This window comes from Colossoma macropomum, unplaced genomic scaffold (assembly GCF_904425465.1).
Source record: "Colossoma macropomum unplaced genomic scaffold, Colossoma_macropomum, whole genome shotgun sequence".
Classification (NCBI taxonomy): domain Eukaryota; kingdom Metazoa; phylum Chordata; class Actinopteri; order Characiformes; family Serrasalmidae; genus Colossoma; species Colossoma macropomum.
In genome coordinates, this window is record NW_023494796.1 from 28,743,926 (window position 1) to 28,756,397 (window position 12,472).

A 12,472-nucleotide genomic window follows, 5' to 3' on the forward strand; every position below is an offset into this window, starting at 1 on the left:
GCGTTCATCTCAGTGGTTTATCAGCAGTTAATGTTCTAACCTTACATAGCAAACTGTGCACAAACAGCTACTTAATACTCCGTTCCGCAACTCCACTCACACATGCTCCTTCTTTACTTGTGTTTCAGGGCTGCACTAGTTTCACAGTGATTCAGAATTTGGACTGATCATGAACACAAATACTACTGAGCGAGCCTTTATACCTTTACCCAACAGCAGTAATTACACTGCTAAGGAACCTTATTTTTATGATTTTCATTATAATAACATCATAATCATCGTCTTCCTCATTGCTGGCATATGTGTGGGTCTGCCAGCTCTGGTTTGGGCTCTTTGGATTATATGCCAACACTGCAAGAGCGGAGGCCGAATTTCAGCCTTCATCCTCCTCCTCCTCCTGAATGATCTCTCAGAGCTGATCCTGAGTGTGTTTATACTGTCGGATTTATACTCCATCAAGAGTACTCCCATCTCTGAGCTCTATTACGACTGGTACGACGGATGGCTGTATTTTCCTGCTGAGGTATTATGGCCTACTTTTAGAATCTGTGGTCTTTACCTCCATCAGCTGGTGGCGCTAGAGAGTATTCTCTCTCTGAATGACCAAACCTGCTCTGCTCACATTTTCTCACCACTCTGCTCCACCATCCTGTCCATCGTACTGTGTCTGGTTCTGTTTGGAATCCAAATTATTATTTTTGATGAATTAGAGTTTTTAAACTCAGTCTTGTGTCTTTTGCCTTTCTGTATCTTAGCAGTCACATGCATACTTACATGTAAAGCTCCTCCTAATCATGACCATGTTCCTCACACAGGCATGAAGGCAGCAGGTTTAGAGGTGCTGATAGTTTCTACACTGACACTTTTCTCTGTCTGTGCACCGGTTATAACTGCATGTGTCTTTAAAACCAATAGCACACTGCCTATGTATGGCATGTATGGCATGTATAACACCATGTCTCCCTTTCTGGTCAGTATGAGGGTGGTCTCAGACCCCCTCCTATGCATACTGGTCTGCAAGGAGAAGCTCAGGGCTCAGACGCAACTAACACACAGAGACCAAAGTTTAGTCTGAGCTGAACAGCTCGTGTTATTGAAGTGGACTAAGAAGAGTGGAGGGGAGGATCACACCGTCCAGTGGATTTGATGAAGTATTTGATAGAGATGTCATGATTAGCCAAAGCACAGGCCAAAGCACCTTCAGCAGGTCTGAAAACAGAGAAATGATAATAGAAGACTGCCAATAACTTAGGTAAATAAGCATGTGTATCAAGTTTTTTACTCATGTAATTACACAATGGTACCTTATTCATTGTAACAGCGCACTTTATCTCATGTAATTACACATATGTAATAGGGTGAGGGCAATTATATTTATATGAACTATTTCTTTTCCCAACAAGGCTTTTCTGATTGTATTAGAAAGTGTGCAGTTACATACAATATAACAGTTCTTATGCTGAATCTGCAACTAGCTGTAGTAGCATGTATGTTAAAAACAGCAGTTCACCCTGTTATACATGTATATTTACATGTATATGTACTCATAACTACAAAGATACAAAAGTAAAATCTGAAGCTGATTCTCATGTATATGTACATTAGCTGCTCTTCTGTGATCCATCTGTAACAGTGAATACATCAACAGTGGTTACATTGTTGTTACATTTAATGTTAAAGTGTAGTTACATAGTTATATATAGTGGGATCAAAACTTTTTATCTCAGTTCTTGGTACTTTTTCTTAGCTTTGCATTCATGTACAGTTATTTGTAATGTGTTATGATTTTTAAAATCATGTATGCATTTTGTGTTTTTTTTTAATCACCTTTTTATCACATCTGACTTAAGAACTAATGATCTCTGTATGACGTCCTGGTAAAATATAGAATAATGGCGTCATGTAGAGAGCCGAAATGATGGCGGTATAAGCAGTTCTGTCCCTGACTGTAAATGATTTAGCTGATCGTTCATTTATCATTTTTTGTCTTAACTGATCTTATGATGTATTCGACTTTTTCAATTTCTCACCATTTCCCTTGTTGAGTGCACAGAGAGTCAAGTTCACTTGTATGAAGTAAAATATATTCATATATTGTAAAACCTACATCTTAATCTTAGCACACATGACTCTAGGTCAGTTATTTTCTTATGATCCCACACTGACCTCTACCTGAAGGCCAATTTGTGTCATGTTATGGTTTAGCACTTCAACTGTAAGAGGCAAAATTCGGCACTACAGTAAGACTACCCTTATGATCATAAACACCTTAAAATGTATTAATAAGCAGTTATAAGTTGTAAAAAAGCAAACACGACTTGTTCTATCTGACTGATGGAGAAGATCAAGTAAGAAAGTAACCACAAGATCTGAGGTTTAACACTATATATGAACGTGCGTTCACTATTAGGCAAGCAGAGGGTTTTTTTTTACACAATTCAGCCTAATCACAGTCTAAATCAGAGGTCTTTTATTAAAATTTAATAAGGTCCAGTCAAAGAAAATGTCCTCAAGCAAAAGTCCAAACATAATAATGTCTAACTTGCATTATGATTCAGTGCCATATACTGTATACTGAAGTAGTAGTTATATCAATATCTTATATGGTCAACAACTGAATATCAAATCAAATAAAGTACAATTCAGCGATATTTAAACAGTATTATAATTATTTATATAATTTTAGAGCCATGTAAAATCATCTGGCTCACTTTCTTCTCCAACTGCTATGTCTCGCCTTGTCCCTCCCCTGTGTGTGCGCCACTCACTTGAGTCTCAGCGCTCATCATAATGCACAGATCTGATTGGCTGAGTAGCGTCACATGTGATTTTTACAATGCATGCAATTGGTCTGTGAGTCTCCGGCCGCTAAAGCTACCGTAAAGGCTAGAAAACCTACACCGATTAAAATAGGACCACCCAGTCGAAATGAAATAATTCTCCTTAGTTTATCAGTTACAGGCCCAGGTCCGCCTAGGACAGCGTCTGAGTCTGGAGTCGGACTGCGGTCCACCTATTAGTGACCTCTGGTCTAAATAAACAAGCCTGTCCAATAGGAGAAGAGCTGAGGAACATTCTGATTGGACAATCCTCAACTTTTGGCTTACTAAGAAATCCTGGTTTGTGAGCTGGTGCCTTTGGATGTGAGTGTTATAACTGCTTAGTAAGTAGTTTGAACTAATTATGAACCACTAATAAACATGAACGAATGTAATTAATTCATGGACTTTTTATATGTATACTTTTCTAAAATAGCAGCCGAATAAATAAAATAGTAACCAAACAAGGCTGAATATTGATTCTGATGTATGATAACAGTACAATAATTAAGCTAACAATAATTACAATAAGCAGTAACTTGTTTCTGTTCAAATGAGCAATAAAGAGGGGTTTAAATGGGAGTCCAAGCATGTTTCATTAATTCTGCAGATGATGTTAAGCTGTTCGTTTTTTTTCTTCTCCTGTAGTTTTTAGAGATACTAGGTTTTGTTCTGACAGTGACGATATGCATGTATATGTATGTACATATGTTTTGTAACTTTCCTTTGATTTTAACCGGTGTTTTGATTTTGTGTATATTGGTGTAAGTTGTAGGTATAATTCAAATTACTCCTCCACCTGAGATTTCTCCACAGTTTTTCACACAAATAAATAAACACTGTACTTAATTACTCATGTTCTCTGTTCTTTTTCCTTTGTTTTTAGTTGTTATGCATTGTTAAACACTATTAATGCCTAAGAGTTCTTGGACATGAACACATATTGCCTTTACAACACCTCCTACTCCCGCGACAGAACACTCAGTTTATATTGTATTTACAATAGGATCTGAGTCCCTGAGAAAGCCAGCTCTGTACTTTTATAATATAGGATATAATTCTATGAGAACACTGACTTTGGTCTTTTACGACTTTAACTGGGGGTGGGAGTCGGTGGCAAGGTATAAGAACTGTGTGTCTGAACTTCTGTTCAGACTGGATGTTGCAAAGTCTCCTGATATTGATGTAAATCTGCAAGATCAAACATTTAACTCAATATATGTCCTAGGTTCTTTATTCTTTTGTGTGGAGTCTTTTTCGTTTTCCCCTGCACTTCTGAACCTCATTTGTTTCTCCCATGTTTTGTCTGATTTTTGACTTTTCTGCTCTTCTCTTGGAACATGTTGCGAGCATCAACTTCAGAATGAGTGTATATTTACATAATGATGCTGATAAAGTAAAACATTTAATATCTGTACTGTTTTCATTTAAACACAAGTCAAAATACAAACTACTGCTTCTGTTTTTTATTTTTATTACGTCTTAACTTTTGGAAATTGCAGTTTTTATGAACAATTACTACTAAATAAAGTGAACAGTGAGCAATGAGCCGATGTGGTGATGCACCAGGCGTAAAAGTTACCCACTGTCGTGATACAAATCTCCCATTACTCTCTCACGGCGAAGGCTGCAAATTTACAGAGCACCACTCTGATCTGAGTGTTCTTGTGCTTTCTGAAGCCAAAAACTCTCCCTGCAGACGAGCACACACAGGAGAGGATCTGCGATCACTCGCAACCTCACCAAACAGTCTAAATAAAACGCAGAATCCGAAAACATGTTTAAAAAAAATGGCACATATAAAACAACAAGCGTAAATGTGGCAATGCTTCGCGCCAAGACACCAGGTTTTGTGTTTGTAGGCAGAACATGATCAGAAGAGGCTTTGCAGGTAAGTAAACATGTGAAAACTAGCACAACTAAAGGCAAAAGACACAAAACCATATTTATGACCCATCCAACGAGACTTATAAACATCAACACGATCACCAACAGCACCATGATGATGCAGAGAACAGTGGAGCAGAGTGGAGAGAAAATATGAGCGAGAGATGGATATCTCAGAGAAAGAACACTCTCTAGCGCCACCAACTGGTGAAGGTGATGACCGCAGATCCTGGTTCCAAAGAAAAGATAAAGAACAGCATTACGGTTTATTACAAAATGTCTTCCCCATGTGAATGACATAATTACTGAACTGAGAACCAGCTCCAGCAGGTCGCTGAGGAGGAGGAAGATGCTGAAGGCTGAGATTCGGCCTCCACGCCTATGATGGTGGTACAGAACGTGCAGAGCCCAAACCACAGCTGGAAGACCCGCACACACAGCAGTAGTGTAGAAGATGGTCTCTCTAATGAGTGCAGGGTTCAGATTGTCCTCTGTTGTTGTGTAGTTCATGACTTCTTTGTCTTCTTCCTAACGGAAAACTGTGATAATGAATGAAGTCTATAACAAATTATCAACAAATCTGCTTCAGTGAATACAGAATTGGAGGCTGAATGAGTCTGAGAGGCTTTAGTCTTCACTCTCTCTCTTTATGCTAGCAAAATATCTTACGTCATTTATTCCTTAAACTTTGCCACCGAAGCATTTTAGCTACTTACCGAAACCATAGCAGACCAATTAAAGGAAAACCTCAACCACACTGCAACCACACATGACACAGGTACCTACACAGGAAACATAGAAACATAAGTGTGATCAAGTCTGTTAATTCATGTTGATCAGCATAAATCCCATTACTAACCACTGTGCCATGTTTACTGGTTTTGTATTTATGGTACAGAAACTCATTTTCTTTGTATCTTGCGACTGTTTTGAGGGTTTATCACCTGATCAATCTGTAAAACTGCTCATATGTCAATGTAGCTTCACCACATGATAGTTCCTAAACTTCTACTCACAATATTCCCTTGAGGTTCTTATAAAAAAAATATATATATATATTTCATCTTACACAACTCTTTATCCAACCTCTCTTTATGTCTGAGAATTAAACCATCTGTATTTTTTAATATACCTGTAGGACTGATAAGAATGATGAACTCTGTTCTGATTGGCTACCCTGCATTGCTCTTTTAATGTCCAGAGTCAATTGATAAGACAAGCAAAGCAAGGGAGCAAATGAAAGGATGAGATAAAGGTTTAGTCCACTAAGCCTGGCTTAGCTGAGAAAAATTCATAGCATTCGGCGAGAGTATGTGTATTTATGGATTTTTAACATAGTTTGCTGCAGATAGACAATTAGATCAGACAGTGCTGGCGAGCGCACCATCACCCACTACTCTGAGCCAGGTGTTCATGAAGTGCTTGATTAGTTTAACATTTTCACTGTGATTTCATTTCCACCTTAAAAAACTGACCAAATTATCAGCCAATCTGGCAACCACACTCTAAAGAGAGAAGCAAGAAGACTGTGCAGGAGATAGTGGGAGATCTTAAGTCAGGGCAGGCACAGGTGTCACTGTTCTCCTTTAACCCTCTCAGGTCGACGATGCAACATCAAAGGGCGTCAAACATCAAAGAATGAATATCTCATGAATGTTGCATGCTAGAGACTTACTTTTATATTGCATTGAAGCATTGTTCTGTTGTCAAGTCACAGCCTCTGATTGGTCGATGGACTCAACCCCTGGATGGCTAACAGCCATGCTAACACCAACAATAACTCTTCTCAACACAGAAAAATGGATGATCACAGACTACACTGTTGGATTCGTCATTTCTGTTACAAAGTCTCCAAAAAGACAGTGCAGTTCAAAGCTGCATTACAAAGCTTCTGAATGGAATAAGCTTGCACCAGAGCCCTCACTGGAACAGCAAAACGCTATCTTTCTGAGAAAAAGTAAAAGTAAGTCTCTAGCCTGCAGCATTCTTGAAATGTATTCTTTTATTTACGACGTCCTTTGATAACACACACAATGTCGTCCATCTGAGAGGCATTTGAAACATTCTCTTTACAGCGAATTACTTTTGAAACCAATGTTCAATTTTTAATGGTGCTCAGAACTTAGGTTACTCACACATTAATCCTTTAGGAACAAACCCATGTTCTCATATGCTCTCACTTTTTTTTTTGGAAAGGCTATGCATTTCTGAAAGAACTGTTGAAATGCATTCAGATTCACTTGAATAACTGAGTTCATTCTACTTTGCTACCTTTTAAATAACAGGCCACAATATAAAGTGTACTTCTTTGTGTTAATGTCAGTTTTGTTATTCAGATTTGTAAAACATTTAAAATACAGAAGTTTTCCGTTTAAAGAATAATCATTCTTACCGGGAGGTGTTCGCTCTGATTAACAGTGCTGTAAGAATCCTACGACTGAACACAAACGATTTCTACTGCTCTAGAGGTAGGAGAGAGGACCAGGCTGATCTTTTAGATCCTCTCACAGATCAGAGAGGCTGACTGACTGATTTCCAGTAAGTCAGATTTCAAAATAGTAATAGTCAGAAAACGCAAGCTGTTGATTGTAGCATTCAGATAAGGGACAGTTTCCTCTTTAGCAGCATTTCTTCATCTTTTACTGAGGCTTTCACACAAAACTTCTCCCAGCTAGTTTCTGAAGTCACCACTAATAAGAATAAAGCCTCAACAAGGCTCAGCGGAAGACACGCAAATATTTTATATATGCGAGTTGTGAGGTGTTATCTTGTGAGTGAGGTTGAACACTGACCAGTGTGCTCATGGCAAGGCGACATGAATCAGAGTTTGAATGAGGCATACTGGGTGCCAAACGGATGGGAAATTCCATTTCCAAAGTTGTGCAGGGATTTAACATTCCTCGATCCACTGTGTCACATGTGTACTGGGAATTCATCATAAAAGGCATTACCATCCACGGTGGACAGCGCAGTGGCACCCACGGGTGCTTAATGATCGTGACCGGTGGCATCTGGCTAGAATTGTCAGAGCAAACAGACAAGCAACTCTGGCAGAAATCACATCCACATTCAATAGAGGAGGCCCCACACACATATCCCACAGGTCAGTGCAACGTTCTGTAGCTTCCATGGGATACAGGAGCAGAAGACCCACCAGAGTGCCTCTGTTAACACCACGACACAGGGCCTCACCTGGGCTTGTGTGGTTGCTAACTGGACCCTAGAGGACTGGCAACATGTGCCGTGGTCCGATGAGTCATGGTACCAATTGTTTTGGGCTGATGGTGGGGTTCATGTGTGGCATGGACCCTATGAAGTCATGGACCCCAGCTGTCAACAAGACACTGTGCAGGCTGGTCTTGGTTCCATACTGGTGTGGGGTGTGTTCTCATGGCATGGGTTGGGTCCACTGGTCTGCCTGAACCCATCATTGACCATTTTACTGCTTGGTGACCATTTGCAGTCCCTTATGGACTTCATGTACCCCCACAATGATGGGATATTCCAGCAGGCTTGTGATAATGCACTGTGTCATCAGGCCTCTAAAGCCAAGAAGCAGCACAGTAGTTTACTTTAATCGTAAATTGAATCAGTAATGTTGATACTGGGCTTTCTTACTTATAAGTAATGTATGAAAAACATTACATGGAGTAATAAAGAATAAGAAGGTACTGTGTTCACTAGCCTACAGGATATTCAAGCTGGAAACTAGAATGGCCTGTGACCAGTTCAAGCAGCACACAATGACAAGTTCTAGTTTTATTTTGTTATTGTTATTTATTAAACCTGTTATTAGTTTCGGGGCACGTGCTTCGCAGTTGACATTTTGTCAGGGAGTTTCACCTTTTTTACTGGACTTTTTGTACACATAGACATGGCTGAACGCTCTTTTTCAGACACTTTCCATATTTCCTCACACCAGTGATCATAAATATGTTTGATCGAACTGACAGTGCCATCTTGTGGCAGCTTACAGCACTCGTCTGATGTCATGTTGGTTTTAAATGCCCTATTATGATTATAATTGTGTGGTTTTTTTTTGGATGTTTTATTCATTTTAGCAGGTGTAACGATTTATTTAGCTGGAACCGTTAAAGGAATCTGGTAACTGTAGTGCATGTGGCCTATATACTGTACATACACTGTACATACTACACATACAGGAAGGCAGCACATATATTGTAATTCTTAATTCATTAAATAATCTGAATAAAAGTGTACAGTATGTATCTTTAAGAGTACGGACCTCTAAGCTCTGCACTGCAGCACCACAGTCATAGTTAACCACAGTCTTACCACCAATGATAGGCAGCTGTCTAGAAAAGTGATACGAGACAGATGTCCAAAGCATGCAATGCCTCTAAAAGGAACATCACAGAAAGTCTTTATGTAGAATGGTTATGAATATGCTGCCTGGTGCCTGAGACATCATTTTATAATAGTGTGGAGGGAAGGATTTGGCCTAAAATGTATTTTTTGCAATCTATTCAGGTCAGAGAAGTACATGTAGGGTGTTGTGAGGCAAAATAGTTTCCCAAAGAAAACATTTTTCAGGTGCTAGCACTATTTTACCGTCATCAACATTACATATAAAACCTCAGAAGACTCGTGTAGGTGCAGTGGTGGTTTCGGATGGTAAAATGGCCACATTTGTGTTGTGGTCATGCTGACTCCTGGTTCACCACCACTATAAAGAAATAAGTCTGTAACTTTCTCTATAATGAACCATTTCATATTAAACCACTCTGAATGACTTTATTTACATCTCAATGACTTAATTATGAATTTTGAAAAACTGGTGTAATTCCAATAAAACAAACAAAAAAAAAAAACAGTTTTACTAGAATTTGTCCCAGCACAGTTACTAGGGTCACTTGTTTAAAATGTGTACTGGACCTTTAAGAGCTCTAGGGTGTTCTAGCACACTTGACCACACTGTGGTTTCACCGCAGATAAAGATCTGTAGAAGAATAAAGAAGCAATTAGAAAAAAACTTCTCCAAAAGCAGAGTAACACATATCAGTGTGCAAACAAGAACATTCCTCCCTCACAATCATAAACACAAGTTACATTAACAAATAAGAGTAATAGAAGTACTGTATGGCATTTTTAATAGCAGCTAAAACTGGTATTACGGTGACTTAATTCACAACTTAATTCAACACTTTCATTAACACTAATTCACTACTGCTACTTCACTGATATGTTCTGGATGTGATACTGGTACTTTAAGAATGTATTAATCATCATCACCATCATAAAAAAGACCACTTACAATAATGTGTTACCAGTATTAATTACATAAAAAAGACATTTAAAAATACAGTGAAAAATAAAGTGAAGTTGAAAGATTTTGATTCACCATGAGTTTCATTTTTATATACTATATTAAAAAAAAATCAAAAAGTGCTTCCTGACCTTTTCACATCACTGCTGAAATACAAAAGTTTAATCTAGAGATAAGATCTTATTTTAGCCACGCCCCTGAATTTTAGAGCAAAAAGGCCACATGGACAGGGGTTAGATCCCATTTTTGAAATAAATGTATACCAAAATCTGAAAATCAGTGTGGAACATTTAGAACTGCAATAACTGAAACACATTTAATGCAATTAAGTAAACTTTTTTGTGTTTCAATGAAAAATACTGTGATTTTATGTGTGTAAAACTGTTCAAAGATGTGTTTGCTTGTCATGTACTAGCTAATGTTTATAAGTTCTGCTCAAATTAACCCAAAACTGTGATGACAGAAACATTTGGTAAAGTTTTGGTGATGCTATGATTGTTTTGGTCAACTTACCTTAAACTGAGACTCAGCAGTGTTCCTCAGATTTAACGCTACTTTAAACTGAGACTCAACAGTGTTCCTCAGATTTAACGCTACTTTAAACTGAGAGTCAACAGCGTTCCTCAGATTTAACACTACTTTAAACTGAGAGTCAACAGTGTTCCTCAGATTTAACGCTACTTTAAACTGACACTCGACAGCGTTCCTCAGATTTAACACTACTTTAAACTGAGACTCAACAGCGTTCCTCAGATTTAACACTACTTTAAACTGACTCAACAGTGTTCCTCAGATTTAACACTACTTTAAACTGAGACTCAACAGCGTTCCTCAGATTTAACACTACTTTAAACTGAGACTCAACAGTGTTCCTCAGATTTAACGCTACTTTAAACTGAGACTCAACAGCGTTCGTCAGATTTAACGCTACTTTAAAATGACACTCAACAGCGTTCCTCAGATTTAATGCTACTTTAAAATGACAGTCAACAGTGTTTCTCAAAATTTAACACTACTTTAAACTGACACTCAACAGCGTTCCTCAGATTTAGCACTCCTTTTGAGAGTTATATATAAAATATTTTTCTTCCTTAATATGATGTATTTCCGAGTGAAACAGGCTACTTGGACAGCAAATAAATGTGGGCTGAATATGATTTTATTCTTCAGGGTTTGATTTCTTTCTGAAACATGATTCATTAATAGCTGAATCTGTATTTTTTAATCTGTATTTTTTTTACTTTTTAAGATGTAGATGAGGCAAAGCGCCGGTTATTAGCCTCTCCATTACTTTTCTTACACTCTAACAGCGAAGGCAAGAGAAAAAGACTTCAGGAAAGAAATAATTCAGCTTAAATAAATTCTTGTATGAGTGTACTTTAGTAAACATATGGAGGAATTTTCTTTGAGCTGAAAAGATGTTTCTATACACCACAGAATTCATTTTGGGGTACATCATCAATGAAGATGAGTGAGCCAGTACCTGTGGCAGCCATACAGGCCCAGGCCATAACACTCCCACCACCATGTTTTCCAGATAAGGACCAGGTCCTTTCCACCTTTGCACTTTGTTCTTGCCATAACTCTATTACAAGTTAATACTGGTATCATCTCTTCACAAGATATTTTTCAGAGCTCTGCAAGCTTTTAAAGTTCTTTTAAGCAATCTGTTTTTGTGGCTTATTAGTGGTTTGCATCCTGCAGCGTAGCCTCTGTGTTTTGTTTCTAATGTTTGGCTGATGTCTCTTATGATGTTATTCTTATTTCACTGCTTTATAATGGTTTAATTGACTTTTATTGGCACAACTTTGGTCCTAATGTTGACAAACAGCAAAATCAGACTCCAAAGGTGACCAAAAGCTTAAACCTCAACTAATGAAGCAATTAAACAAACTTGAGTAATCACAAACACTCATTTGCAATCCATGAATGCATGCTTGTATATATTTTCATTGCAAGTCATGTAAAATTTGAGTAATTTAAACTTAGTTTACTCTGTTGTTTTTGTTCATGGCCTACTTAGACTCTCCTGTCATGGTGCAAAGTCTCTCTGCAATATATGTCAAATGAGTGCTTGTGGTGCTGCAGCTACATTTACTGCGAGACATTTACTGAGCTGCTTCTACTGACCTATCCTAGAGGACATAAAGAAAAACACTGTCTGAGGTCATACTGATGTTGAAATTGATGAATCAGTAAACCATTTCAAATTGACACATTTCCTGTTCACAAGCTGTTCTAGATCTGATAAAACCTCAAACCCACAGCAGGTGTCACAGGTCAGTACGCCACATTTTTAAAACATTTACTTTCACAAGTTCCAGTTTTCCATCAAAACTCTAGAGATCAGAGCACACTGACCAAATATCCTGCAACAAAAACAACATTCTGATGTTTGCAATTTTTCCTTAGAATGAAAAGGAAAAGAACTGACCAGCCCAGTGACCCAGAGGAAATGGATGCAGAATATTCTAGAGAT

At 38.1% G+C, this 12,472-nt stretch overlaps 1 long non-coding RNA gene across 1 annotated transcript; it reads right to left on the reverse strand.

Annotated features, from left to right (window-relative positions):
* Window positions 1–4,569: 4,569 nt before the first annotated feature.
* Window positions 4,570–7,220, reverse strand: LOC118816935. The gene is made up of 3 exons (XR_005007922.1): window positions 7,099–7,220; window positions 5,423–5,488; window positions 4,570–5,234 (listed from the first exon to the last, which is right to left on the reverse strand). It is a non-coding gene; the product is annotated as an uncharacterized LOC118816935 (long non-coding RNA).
* Window positions 7,221–12,472: the final 5,252 nt, after the last annotated feature.